This window comes from Silene latifolia, chromosome Y, assembly GCF_048544455.1.
Source record: "Silene latifolia isolate original U9 population chromosome Y, ASM4854445v1, whole genome shotgun sequence".
Lineage (NCBI taxonomy): Eukaryota > Viridiplantae > Streptophyta > Magnoliopsida > Caryophyllales > Caryophyllaceae > Silene > Silene latifolia.
The window spans coordinates 72,106,948-72,122,546 of record NC_133538.1 but is presented as its reverse complement, the minus strand read 5'-3'; positions in this window follow the sequence as shown (position 1 = coordinate 72,122,546).

Here is a 15,599-nt window from a genome sequence, read left to right as displayed (position 1 = left end):
AATTTGACCCATTCTTTTCAAGTTTACAACGATCCATGAAGGATCGGAGCCATGAAGTATTAGTGAGAGGTGTGGCGTTGGTGTTTGGAGTGGCCATTTGTTATAAGAAATAGATGCGATCTACAAAACGAAATTGAAGGAATAAAACATATGTCGTTTTCTAAATAATAATACTCGTAAAAATTAATTTAAACAAGTTTTATTGCATTTATCTAGTGACCTCTACCCAACTTGATAAATGATTCCAAGATCCAAATTCATATTAACTTGGGCACGGTGTGGCCGATTCATCCCTTATCAATATAACTCGGTGGATTAACGCTTTAATTGATTCTACTTTTAGAACTCTTGGTCGATAAAAATTACATTAACATTTATCTTTAGCCCAAAACACATCCGACAAGGGCACGATGTAGCCGATTCATCCCTTATCAATACTTTTGTTGAGTTCAACCCAAATTTCGAATAAATGTGTCCATGATCCAAATCCACATTAACTTGGGCACGGTGTAGCCGATTCATCCCTTATCAACATGAATTCGGTGGATAGACATTTATCACCCACTTCCCCTACGTAACAAGGTTTGTACCCCGGTGTGGCCGAGTGCACTCCCTCACGAAATAGGTTTTCATGGTTTCTACTTTTTGGTAAGGCTATGTCTCAATTGATTATTTTAGCGAGAGGTCATGTCAATTTATTATCTATCACGTTTTAAGTGAACTAAAGCGGTGAACTACGATAATTATAATTGACACGGTCGATAAACTCGATTAAAAGATGATGCATGTTTTAGTTATGGCGATTTAGCGATGCATGCGACATATAAATAAAATGCAAAGCATAAATTAAATCCTAGTATGGCCTTCCTAAAATAGTAAATCTAATAAACTATTACAAATTCGGAAACCAACTCCATTGGTCCCTTCAACTTCGGTTTTGGCATGCATCTCGAGGTAACACCGTCTTTAATGGATCGCCTTCTTGAGTGGCACCGTCTTCAAGGAACTCCGGAATAAATAAATTACATAACAAATTACATAATTTCCTATTATACATTTGTAATTAAAATAAAATAAATCTAATAAATTACAAAACGGTGATACGAGATCACAATAAATTACAACCGAATTGATATTCCCATACATTTCGGGTAATACCAATTAAAAACTAAGGCCATACTAAGTAAAATTACATAATTCAAAAATTACATAAAATAAAATTATGACAATCATAAATAAAATGCAGCATTATAATATGTATGAACATGCCCAATTTTATGTTAAATCGCCTTTAAGGAGCCAATATCGTATATTAATCGGTTTTTACGGATTTGCGTGATTCAACCTTTTAAAATCACAATAAATGACATAAAATCATATTTATGTATTACTTAATTACCCTAACCATCTTAGGACTCAAAATTAGTCTCCACTAACATTTGACAATAATTAACTTATTTTCTTAATATTGTTCATAAAAGGACTTAAAATTACAATAAAAGCCATAAACTTCAAATAAATCATAAAAATTTCAAATAAATTCAAAATTCAAAATTTAAACTCATGAACATTCTGGAAAAACACCATGACAGTCATAATGTTCAAAAACTTAGGTTAAAAATTTCGAAATTCATCGAGGAAAAACAATGTTGCGGTTTATCGGATTTATCAAATAACAACCATAAAAATATGAGAAAAATTATATTTATTAACTTTTAACTTTTAGATCTGAAATATATGATAAAATGCAACATGTGACGTTTTTCCTTATCCATGAAGTATGTTTTAGCAATTTATACTAATTAAAGTCAGTACTTATGTTATTTTTCATCAAAAATTCATAAATCATGCATAAAGACTTAATTATAGCCTATTATTTTACACACATCTTGTAAAATTGCATGTGACAGCATACTAAATTTCTATGACCAGATTCGAAATATTTCTCATATTAACCTATTTTGTCATTTAAATTCGAATTTATCATGAAAAATCCATATTTCGAGCATAAGAACTCATAAAATTATGAAAATTTACAGGTCATGTAAATATAATATATGTGAAAACATATCCAAAAACCACTGGAAAAAACGAAGCTTAGCTAATTTTAGTCCGAAAATGACATTTTTATCATAAAATCACATTTTAATGCCATTATTATATAAAATGAACAATAAAAACACATAAATTAACCAAAATATCCTAAAATACATTTTGGGATCAGAAACTTTAACATGCATAATTTATTTCGTGATATATCATAATAAACACAAATTTATAAGTTTTATATGTTAATCGTATAACTCGGAAAAACTATAACCGATTTGCATGCAAACAACCTAAGGCTCTTGATACCGCTTGTCAGAAATATATATCTCATAATACTCGACATATTCTTATATGTTCCATTTAATTTAGTCATAAAATTAATTAGATCTTATGCATGCAAACATAAGTAAATATAGTGAAGAAATCATCATTCTTACATTGAAAATTTCGGATTATTGGGCGCAAGTGAGTTCTCCTACTCACTTGTTCTTGAGGTCTAATAATATGGATGAACAAAGGATTCAAGTATAGAATCCCTCCCAAGGAATAATACCCAAGATAACCTCTTAATAAAATTAATATTATTGATACTAGACTAATATTAATTTTGAATAAAATTGACCCAAAAATATTATTTTTGGTCTCTTAATTTTCGGTTTAAGAGAAGGGAGAAGAAGAAGTAATTAATCTCTCTAAAACTCTATATTTTAGATGATGTTTTTAATGAATAATACACTAAGATGCATATAGTGTATATTAGACAAATTATAGAGAAAACCCCTTGGCTTTTCTCTATGACAAAACCGGGTAGGGTGGGGTGGTGTTGGCCAATGCATGATCAAGTTGCTCTTCACAAAAATAACTAGGTTTGCATGGCTAGCAATTAGGTATATGATTATGTTTTCCACTTAAAATTAATCAACACAATATTTAGCCTAATACACCCCTTATTTCGGTCCATTTAAGATAAAATGGATTCCATTTTAACTTTGTCAATTTGTCAATTTGTCACATGTCACATGTCACAAGTCATGTAAAATTGTTATGCATTTTTAACATATTAAAAATCAACGCATTAATAAAAATACGTCATGTACAAAATCGACTTTAGTAATTCATAATTACTTGTACCAAAATAACTTACCAATTATAAATCACAACATCTTGTATTTATAATGAATTATTCATTCTAATGCAATTGTTTCCTTAAACAATAATTTCATCTAAGTAAGAAAACAATTCGATCACTTAGACCGTATCTCATTTAATCAAATTATAATGAGATACGTAAATATTACTTCCAAAATTGTCCGTCAATTTTAAGTAATTTAATTAACCCGTATCGTCATACGATCAATTAAATAATCAATTAAGAGTGTTACCCTTTAGGTATGACCTAAGGGGATCAACTAATCACCACCGTCGCACGACAGTAATGTCAAACTCTAGTCAGCCAATCATTACCGATATGTGTGGATCAGTTGACAGTAAAATATTACTTCCCACATATATTCTGAAAATGAGATTTAAACATGTGATCATCATGATCGACAGTTGTGATCGCATTATTGTCGGAGGACACATATTCCAACACTTATAACTAATTTTAGTCAATTTTTCACTAAAATGCGACATTTTGACTCGGTTTTCTACCAAAAATCATTAAAAATAGCAAAATAACTTCAAAAATCATCAAAAAATTCCACAAACCTTTTAAGATCAGTAGGTATGCATGTCCCAAATATTTCGTGCTAAAACCTCTTCTAACACAATTTTTGAGTTTTTACAAATTATCTCATAATTCATTAAAATGCTTAAAATCAACATGCAAATTACAAGCCTAAGCTCTGATACCACTTGAAAGATCATAGATCCATATTAGACTCTCTAATAAAATTAATTTCTCTCATAAATTGTTATTTAGGTGATCTATGTAACATGCATGCTAATATGAAAGCATAAAAAGAGAGTATAAGGAAAAACAATTTCCTTACATTGAATTTGTGGTAAAAAGGGCACAAGCTAGTTCACCTTACTATCTTGTTCTTGAGCTTAAACCAAATGGAAGATCCTCCTTGCAAATCTTCAATAAGAAGATCTCATTCTTGTTGCACCCAAGAACTAACCCAATAATAATAACAAGTATTGACTAGTAACTTGTTAATTTTATACCCTTGATAATATTTTAATTTTACTAACTTTCTTAGTAAGTATTTATGTATGTATACTAACAACTTAGTAGTGATTAATTATTATTTTAGAGAGATGGAGAAAGATTGTTCACATGCAAGAATGTAGAGTGTTGAAGTGAGGTAGAGTGAAATGTGAACAATGGATGGAGTATATAGGGAAGGGAAGTGGCGGGTGGAGGTGGAGTGAGGGAGTGGAGAAATTTTGTCTTATGTTTTTATCTTACATCACATGCAAAACTTTTACATAAGATAAATTATGGTAGTATACAAAATAAGGTGAAATGATTATGTGAGTAATCATCCACTACACTTATTTTACACGGTCCACTTGACCATTAACGGGTCCATGTTGGTTCTTATATTTGTCGCACAAATTCGTGTAATTTTTATTTTAAACATCGTATCATGTTTAAATACTTCCATAATTAATTCGTCAAATTCACTCCGTAAATATACGTGTACCACTACGCATATTATTTACGTACTAATATTAATCACATTAATCAATTAGTACAATTTTAGTAAATTAACAGTTAATTAACTAAAACCCGTTTCCCAAAACTTATTATTTAATTATCGCATAATTAAATAATAACTGTCGCTCCTCGAGTTCGCAACTCGAAATCTCTCTAAAATAATCGACTAACTTTTTAGTCTACAAATCAAAGGACTAAAGAAATTGTATCTCATACAATTAATTAGTTGTCTATTGGGGTTAGTTCCTTTAGGTGTGACCGAAAGGGATCAGTTGATCACCGCCGTCTCACGACAATAACGTCAAACTCTAGTCAGCAAACCGTTATCGATTTACGTTAATCAACTGACGAGGATTAAATAGTTAAATATCTGATGATATTCCATTAATGAGATTTATTATGTTAACGCAATATTGTGGAGGACACTAACTCCAACACATGAGACAAAGGAGGTGGATGGAGCTTATAGGGGATTATGACATGGATATAATTTACCATGAAAGGAAAGCAAACATGGTTGTTGATGCAATTAGCAGGAAGGGTGTGCATTCTCTATGCGCAGCTATGTCTTTGATGAGGTTGAGAGATGACGTGGGTAAGATGGGTATACATGTGATTCAAAAAGGGGATGCTAGATGAGACTTGACAGTGGAGCCGGATCTATATGATGACATTCTTTGGAAGCAGGCTCTTGATTCTAAGATTTAGCAGTGGAGGGCTAGAGTTGAGAAAGGGACTGTGTCTCGGTTCTCTATTCATTCTGATGGGAGTGGTCGGTTTGATGCGAGTTGGTGTGTGCCTAAGGATGAGGAGTTGAAAAAGGTAATCATGACAGAGGCTCATTGCACACCATATTCAGTGCATTCGGGGGGGGGGGGGGTGACAAGCTTTTCAGGGATCTGAAGAAGACTTTCTCGTGGCCTGGGATGAAAAGGGAAACAACTGAGTTTGTGGCTAGATGTTTGACATGTCAGAGGGTTAAGGGGGAGCAGCAACAACCACAAGGTAAGATTCGATCTCTCGAGGTACCTGAGTGGAAATGTGAGTCTATCTTCATGGATTTTATAGTGGGTTTACCGAGGAGCCAGCAAGGTAATAACATGATATGAGTGATAGTTGACCATTTGACTAAGTCAGCTCACTTTATTCCAATGAAAGGCACATGGAGTAAGGTGCAATTGGCTAATGGCTACAGGAAACATGTGGTGAGGTTACATGGGGTACCAAAGGAAATTGTGTCAGATCGGGATGCGAGGTTCATTTATCAGTTTTGGAAAGAGTTGCAAGAGTTTATGGGAACTACCTTGAAGATGAGTACTGTGTTTCATCTTGCAACAGATGGATAGATAAAGCGAACTATCAAGACCAATGAAAGACACATCGAGTTTTCTTACAACAACAGCTACCATACGAGTATTGGGATGGCTATGTTTGAGGCTTTGTATAGGAGGAGGTGTAGGAGTCTAATTTGCTGAGATGATAGGGCTGAGGCAGTGGTTTTAGGACCACAAATGGTACAGGAGATGATAGAGCAAGTGAAGGCGATTCGACAAAAGATGAAAGTGGCCCAGGATCGACAAAAGAGCTATGCGGACTTACATCATCGGGACATCGAGTTTCAGGTTGGTGATAAGGTTCTTTTAAAATTGTCACCTATGCGTGGGGTTATGCGGTTTAACAAGAAAGAGAAGTTAAGCCAAAAGTTCATTGGACCGTATGAGATTTTGGATCGTGTGGGAGAGGTTGCTAATCGCTTAGCTTTACCACTAGCTTTGTATCGTGTACATAAAGTGTTACATGTGTCTCAGTTACGGAAGTATGTGAGTGATCCTTCCCATGTGTTAGAGGTGGAGAACATCGAGTTGGATGAATCCTTGTCTTAAATAAGGTGCCAAAATCGATTCTTGATCGCAAGGTTCGCAAAACTAGGTCCGGGGAAACAGTGTCGCTAAAGGTTCTATGGTCTAATCACGATGTTGAGGAAGCACCTTGGGAGGCAAAATAGGTTATGAAGGAGCGATATCCGTCTCTTTTTGATCAGGTATGAGTGGTTACGGGAACAAAACCATGTTTCTTTTAGTGGGGTAGGAGATGATCGCTTAAGGTTTTGCTATGGTTTTATGTTTGTTTTGGTACAGTTAGTGCTTGTTTTGAGTCGGTATGAGTTGTGGTCGGGTTTCGTTTTTGAGTTTTGGTTGCGTTGTTGTGTCGTAGTTGAGTTGGTAAGTTTGTTTTTGTGTATGGGTTTGAACTTCGAGGACGAAGTTCATTTTTAAGGAGGTAAGACTGTAATACTACGGTTTTATGTGCTGTTAGGTACTCTATCGAGTAAGCCTTACTCTGTCGAGTAAGTGAGTTTTGCGTACGAAACAGTGTTCTATCTGATGGCGTACTCGATCGAGTAGGGGCAACTCGATCGAGTAAGTCGCTTACTCGATCGAGTAAGTGGGTTTTTACTTGCTATTTGCCGGGTTTTGAAGCAACACGAGAAGGAAATAAAAAAATTTCCGTCAGTCCCTTTTTACTTTTACCCTATTCTAAGTTTCACAAAAGATAAAACAAAGTTACGTTGCACTTTCTCTCTCTCTCTCTCTCTCTCTCTCTCATTGCTGTCAAATCCCAAGGCTCGTGTCATTGAAATCTAGAGTTCTTTACGCCGTTGAGACCGTCGCGTTGTGCATAAGATCCTAGTACAATTTTTGTATTGTTTCGTTGATTTTGGTTTAAACCCTAATGGGGTAATTTGGGGGTTTTGGGAGTATTTTGATATTAGATGGTGATTGTATGATTGATAGGAGGTGATTTCGTAGAGGAACGTTTCTGATTCGCTGTTGTGAGGATCGTGGTAATTGCATTTCCAAGTAGGGTTTCCTACTCAGTTATTGTTTACATGATATGAGTTAGTTGTTGGTTGTTGATTGTTGGTTGTTGGTTGATAGCAAATGTTTATATCGTATTTGAATTGGTAAATGTTGATGTTGATGTTGCAGTTGGTTGTTATTGTTGTCTTTGGTTCACGAGGTGCGCCCTCGGCTGAGTGGAGTTACTTGCAGGAGTGGCTTCACGCCCTTGATTCGCCCTTTGTGGAACCCGCCACAACAGGGGATGTGCACATTAAGGAACAAGGGTTTGCGCTCGTTATAGATGAGCGAGGCTTAGGTGGGAATGGCTGCGATCCCCCACTGGCGGTTTGGATTAATGGTTGCGGCCGTAATCTGGCATGACTAGACCTTTAGTCTAGTCAGGTGATTGGATATGTGACGGTGTTGGAGGATTGTGTGTATTGTTGTTTTTGGATTATTTTATATTGTGTAATTAGTAACTGACCCCGTTTAACTGATTTAAAAACTGTGGTGATCCATTCGGGGATGGTGAGCAGTTATTGAGCGGGTATGATATGGATGCGCGAGGGATAGCTGGGCTTGAGTCATCACGAGTCGTAGAAGTCTTCCGCTGTGTTGTCAAACATTTTATATTACTTTAGTTTGTTTTGGATTTGGAACAGTTATATCACCTTTTACAGTTTTGCAATTTTGTTATGTAATCACTTTAAACTTATTTATTTAAGGTATATTCTATTATGGTCTATTTGATATTCATTGCCTCGGGTAACCGAGATGGTAGCCCTCTCATGCATTGGGTGGTCTCGGTAACGCACCTTGGTGTATGGGTGTGTTACAGACCTAACATGTAAGGATGAGGGTATAATTAATCCTCTTCTTTCATGTATTTTTATCTGTTTTTATGACCTTAACATGCTAAAACATGCATAACATGGTCCAAAATACGGATCTTATGAGCGAAAACCGAGTTTTGACCTGAAATAGAAGCCCATAGTCACAACTAGGTGGCTCGCGCCTCAATGGGCTATCCAGGTCAGAACTCAAACGTGTTTGAGTTCATTCTTTCCATTTTTATTTCATTTTACAACCGGTTTTTACCATTTCAAATCATTTCGATGACAAATATTTTTAACCATGAAAGTAGTCACCCTTGGTTCCTTATACCATGACGGTTCAATCCGTGTTTCGGTGATGATATTTGGTTAATTACATTTTAAAAGGCATTTTAAAACATTTTATTCATTTGTTTACATTTTCAAAACAACCATATTAGTCATCCATACATAATCATCCTTGGTTCCACATACCATGTCGGTTTAAATCCGAGTACGATGATGAACATTAACTAATGACAAAACAATGTACTTAACACAATTAGTTCATAATAAATGTTTTTCAAAACTATTCATGTCAAGCTTGCAAAATCGAACCCGACATCGAATATCATCAACACAATGATGATTATTCAAGTCTAGTTCTTCATATTGGCACAAAAGCGGTCTTAACAAACTTTTCAACAAAGACGGGTTCAAATACACTTTTACAAACCATTTCATAAACATTTTCAACAACCAGGACACACCCCTTTAGGTCGTCTGCTTCCTCGCGCCTACATAGGCCCACTGGTTTCAATTTTTCAAACCTGGACAAATCCCTTTGCATCGCCATAAGGCTCGCGCCTCAATTGGCTGCCTGATGCAGGTCCTGCTTCCTTTCCAGCACTTTTCTAGGATGATCCCGACTTCGGTTTACCCGATTACAGGATGGATCAGGTTGACAAATTTTGCATATTACTTTGTATTTGCAAAATGCCTTTCTAAAAAAAATGGATCACGTTATGTACCATAAACCTAACTCGGTAAATGGATTTTTAATTTCCGTCTTGTTTGCAAATCAACACAAAATCCAACTTGACATCAATTACTTGATATTTGGATAAACAACCGACATAGTAAACTCACATGTTAGGTTTAAACTTGTGGATGCGCATTCATGCATTTACCCGTTTTATCAACTTTTGCATTCAACCAACCAAGATCGATTAGTAGAGGTCGTTACCGTTTGCGGAATTAGGTGTCTGATTAAGAGGCTTCCCAATACGTACCTTCACCTCTTACTCAGAAACTTTGGATAGTGAACGACCTTATCCAGGGTGAACGAGAGTCATTCTAGAGATAGGATGCTAAAGAGGGACGACTCTTTATATTTAGTACCTATGTCAGACACCGATTTTTTCCTTGGTTGACCTAGGTATAAAGTGGATTCGAACGGTTTTCAAGCATCCCACAATTGCTTGGTGGCGACTCTGAACATCTCTAACATCGTTTCGAGACCCTTGTTTATACAAAATCGACGGATCTAAAATGATCTGGTCGAAAGCATTTAATACGCCGCCGAGTGTGGCTTGCCGACCGCCGCACGTTCGCAGACCGGATGGGCGTCGCGGGCGGCCCATGTGCACATATTGGCGACTCCGTTGGGAATAAACTAGGACACTTATGTCTTTGTGATCCCTAGATGGTGAGACTCGAAAGATGTCTTGGTTGAAATGCATTAATTGATATTACGGTCATAAGTCAGGTTCCTTGTCCGGGCCCACAACCTAACCTTTATCGACCAATTGGCTCGTCCCGTCGGCGTGAGTTTTCTCATCCCCGCGTATCGAATTCCGAATGAGTCAAGCATACTTCTGACGTTACACATTTCTATTTCGTCAAAGAGCTTTCATTTCCTTCGAGCACGAGGCAAGGGCACCCTCCTTATACATTTTGTTTGGGTTTGTATCCCTCTCGAAAATCGGGGATTGATCGCTTGGTGTGTAACCCACCCTTGCTAATCCAAAACCCGTGTCAGCATTATGCATAATATAATGAACTGTAAGTGCTTATGTGCTATGTGATCATAAGTCCTTCCGTGTCATTTCCAACTTTCAAAACACCCTTTTTGCGCTGTTATTATGGCCGTTTCAAACCTCGTTCTTTCGCCGACTGTTGCACACCTTTTCATGCCGTCGTAATGACGATTTTCAAACCCGGTTTTCTACAACCATTTCAAAAGCACCTTTACATGCCGTCGTAATGACAATTTTCAAATTCGGTTTTCACAATCGTTTTAAAAAACACCTTTTTACGCCATTATAATGGTCGCGTCAAGACATGGATTTTAATCTGTCTCGCGCCGACCCATTGGCTCTTTCAAAACCCGAAAATGACACCCACCCTTTTTCGAGGTTTTTCAAACCCCGAGGACGATAAACCGTTCTCAGGACCACAACCTTTTAAAACCTTTCAAAACTCAATTTTCAAAATGCAAGATTTCGAATTTCAAAAGCCGTCTTCGGAAACAACACATTGTTTTCAGAGCCGCCTCAACTCGAACTCAAACCGTCTTTTGAAAACAAATCTAAGACAACCCTTTTCAACTGACCGACTTTTTGAAGATCCTTACTCTTCGGAAGCGGTCAATAAAACGACAAATGAACCTTTTGAAAATTTCTATTTTCGAAAATTCTAGTCCAGCATTCCAATTCCGCCTCGTGTCTATCGAGTCAAAGCAAACGTACTTATGGCCTGGGTCTTTACTTATGAGTCGCCTCACCTCGATACTCGTTCAACGGCATCACGCCATTAAGTTGAACGCGAATCAAAGTCCGGTCAACACCGTCACACCATAAATTGAGTTAGCACCGAGGCACCCATACACGGTTGCCCTCGTCTCGTTGGGTCCGAAGTGTCTTTCCGTCTTTTGTGTTGTCTGCATTTAGTCATTAAACCATGTCGTATTGGGATGTAACGTGAGCCATTTTCTGCCTCAGAGCCATGGCCTCATCTTCAGCTTCGTCCAATAACAACGATGACAACAGAGATCTCACAACGGCTGAGTTAGCCAGCCTGCTCATAGCTCTTAAGGTCACCCTGGACCATGTCGAGACCCGTATCGACACCTTGGAAAATAAAGAAACTATAGAACACAACACTCCGCCTTTGACCAAAACTGAGAAAAGGCTCAAGCTCTTGGAAGAGCAACTCTTAGCCCGTGGAAACAACATCCACCTTGAAAACAGTCGAAGATTCGAACCCGTCGGGGATCAACTGCCTGACATCTTTACCTTAACTGATGTACCTAAGTTCAGGGGAGTGGAGGACCCACTCAATCACATTCCGGCCTTCAAGGATTACATGTCCATCAAAGGGGTCAAACAGGAACTCTTCACCCGGATCTTTCCATCATCCTTAGAACCGATTCCCCGCCAAAGGTACTATTCCCTCGACCCCAAGAGCATTACCACTGGGACGAAGTCGCCGTTAAATTTGCTAAACAATACGCCGACAACGTCGAAATCTAAGCCAACGCCCGTACTCCTGAGGTCCTGACCCATAATGACAAGGAAGGATTCACAGAATTCTTGACCCGTTGGTGGAGGGTAACCACCCAATTGGTCACTAAGCCGTGTGAATCGACTCTGGTGGAGAAGTTTGTCAACAACCTCCGCCCAGTTTATGCCAATCTGCTGAGGTATACAAACATCAAAACCTTCCAGGATCTGCAAATCCTCGAAACCCGCATTGAAGACGACCTACGCAAGGGCATTCTAGCCAAAACTACAGGTAGAGGCTACCAGGGGTCTACATCAACTGGATCCCGTCCCTACGGTCAAACGAACAAAATCGATGACGTCAATCTCCTCGAACCAACTACAAAGAAAACTGAGCGTCCTCAAAGGGCATTGATAAACATAGGAACAACTTATGCCAGTGCCCTAAAAAGGCTCATGGACCAAGGGAAACTATAGCCAATTGGGCACACTCCGGACCCGTCCAAGGCCAAGAAAACCACTTTCTGGAATCCCAACGTCTATTGCCAACACCACCAGGGCAAAGGTCATGACACAGAAGCTTGCTTCAAGCTAAAGCACGCCATTCAAGATATGATTGAGAAAGAAGAATTACCCTTACCTCCGCCAACAAAACCAAATAACAAGACAAACCCCTTGGGAATCCATGCCATCTCCGATGATGAGCCAACTCTGGATTTCTCACACCTCATCCTGCCTATTGAGGACGAGGTGAATGCTTTGGAAAAGGAAACCCCATATGGGATGTTCATATTCAGCACCGTAACCATGCTAACCATGTTCCAGCAAGTTGAAGAAGCCATAGCCAGTCTCTCATAAAGGATCACCCGACTAGAGGATGCCTACCACCGGCTGGTATTAAACCCGCCAACACCATCACCACAGCCAAGGGAGGGTCCTCAGACCACCCAAAACTTCCAGTTCCAGAAAGGATTGCTCCCGCGACCATTATGGCATGCACCCCACAATAATCAACCCCACAATAATCAAATCCACAATAATCAACCCCACAAAAACTACCCCCACAAGAACTTCCCTGCAAAAACTATTCGCCGAGGAATACCTCTCCAAGGTACCGTCACGATCCCGAAATCAATGGTATCTGGAGAGACGACGCAGAGGATGTCTACATTGTTTCGGTAAATGGTAAACAGGCAAAAGAGATTGGTCACCTTACCCGATCCGGACGCCCCTACCAAAATCCAAACAATTCAACAACTAATCCAACAACAAATGACCATATCATCCTGGATGTGGACATTCAACACAGGATTCTCGAGAACTCGATCCTTAAGCAACAACAAAAGGCCAAGGCCGAAATATCCATTTGGCAACTGATTACCACGTCCTTCGAGCAGCGGCATGCTTTGCTACAAGCCTTGGGAAAATTGGCAGTTCCTTCTACCTCCTCTCCTGAAGAAGTAGTAGCACACATGACCAAGGATGTTCTTCACCTGAACAACCTGGTCATCTTCTCTGACGAAGATATTCTTCCGTTCGGAGCCATTCATAACTTGGCCCTGTACATCACTGTGAAGTGCCTAAAAAGGAACGTACCTATGGTCCTAGTGGATGATGGGTCTGGGCTGAACGTCATTCCTCTCAAGACGGCTCATAAACTGGGTATCAAGTAAGCTGTCTTGATCCCGACTAATCAAGGAGTACGCGCCTATGACGGCACTCGTCGTAAGGTTTCAGGGCTCATCACCTTGACCATTGCAACCAGACCCCTGGAAAGAGAAGCCAGTTTTCAAGTGGTCGATATCGATGCCTATTTGAACATGCTTCTGGGAGGCCCCTGGATTCATGCGGCCAAGGCCGTCACTTCAACCCTTCATCAGAAAATCAGGGTCCCCTTCAACGGGAAAATAATCACAATTCCTGCATCCCCGATCAAGGCTATCATGAAGAAGGGAATAGCCTCTTAGGTCATTGAAGAGGACGACAACAAAATGTGGGGATTGCAAGCTGTGATTGCCCTAACCGATGAATCAACACCCTTTGATTGTGACCCGTTCTCGAACCTCACAGTCAACCGCACCTGTGACACCCTCATTTTTAGCGTTAAGTAAACACGTAAATTCTACAGAAAAACTGACAGGATATGTTTGTAATTGGTTCAACTAGATAAAACCTGTAGTTTTAAAAACTTTTCTAAACCATTCACAAACATTTCCAAGTGAAGAGTGCCAAAACCTGCAAATACTAACAAACTAATTTACATAACCATGCTAAAGTCGCGAGAGTAACGTGATACAAACCAAAGTAAGAGAGGGAGACATATGTCCCTTCAAAATATAAACACAACCAAATGTTTAAAGGTTTACTACAAAATATAACCAAACTAAGTCCAAGGTTCTTTTGCTCACTAGCTCGTCCGTGTACCCCATCTAATCATCATCAACCTGTCAATCGCATTTTATACAAACACGAAAGCCACAATTCAGTGGGGAGTAACTTCGAGTCCTCCCAGCCACGAAATATCATATTTAATGTAACATGTAATGTAACATGTAAACAACATCATAAATAAACTAATTATCGAATATTCTAACATATGAACTCTAAAGCGACCAAATTAACTATCATGTGAAACATATAACAAGCGATAATCAAACTTTATCAATTGTAACCGGCTTGCATCTCACCTATTACAATTCATAAAATCACCATACAAGAAAGGGCAATATATCAAAGACGGGCATAAGTTCTTAGCACCGTCAATAGTCACTCAGAACTCGAGTCTATACCACAAGGTAGGGAAGGTAATCGAACCGGTATCTTGGCTCAGAGGTTCTGTCAAAACATGGCCAAGACACAACACAACCCTAGTACTAAATCTGCGCAGACCTAGACATGCGGATACACACCACCGCACCCAAGACCCACAATTTTTCTAAAACAAAGTGAGTACCCTAAGGAGTCCACCAAAGGGTTGGCTAGTACTTAAGCTGACCACTTACCCTCAAAATAAGTAACGAGGTCATGCCCCAACTTGGATATAATCCCACCAAGTCAGGAACACAAAGGCTATTAAGTAGTGAACATATACTCGTCAAAGACTATAAAGACCTATCTATGACAAACACAACAACCTGCAAGAAGTATTCAATACCAAATTCCATTTCAAGCAATATTAACAATATTAAAGGTTTCGGGGAATCTAAGGCCGTTTCAACAATATAAGAACCCATTCAAATCAACCAACAACATATGTGAAATAAAAACATATTAAATGGCCTAGAACAAGAATAAGGCCGATTACCAATTTACACAATAAATTCATCCAACCGAATTTTTACCCGCAACCCCAGTCCTGCGACAGGTACGGGTTCAATCGCGGCTGACCAATCACACATTTGACTGACATCGATTCAGTCAAAGGGACTAAGGCTCAGTTTTCGGCACAAACATCCAAACATTACAATTATCGCTATAAAATTCATTTTAAGCCTATTCATTACAATTTCATATCATAACCTATCCTAACATGTGCAACTACCAATATAAACATAATTTTACCATCAACCTTATATTTACTACTAACATGATTCATTTCAAATGATTACCCATATGTTACTTATACTAAATATAACATTAATAAACCCGAAACGACGAACAACGCATGAAAAACCGCGAAACAAGCAACGGGCCGACCCGGGCCAACCCAGGGCCTGCCGGGCCT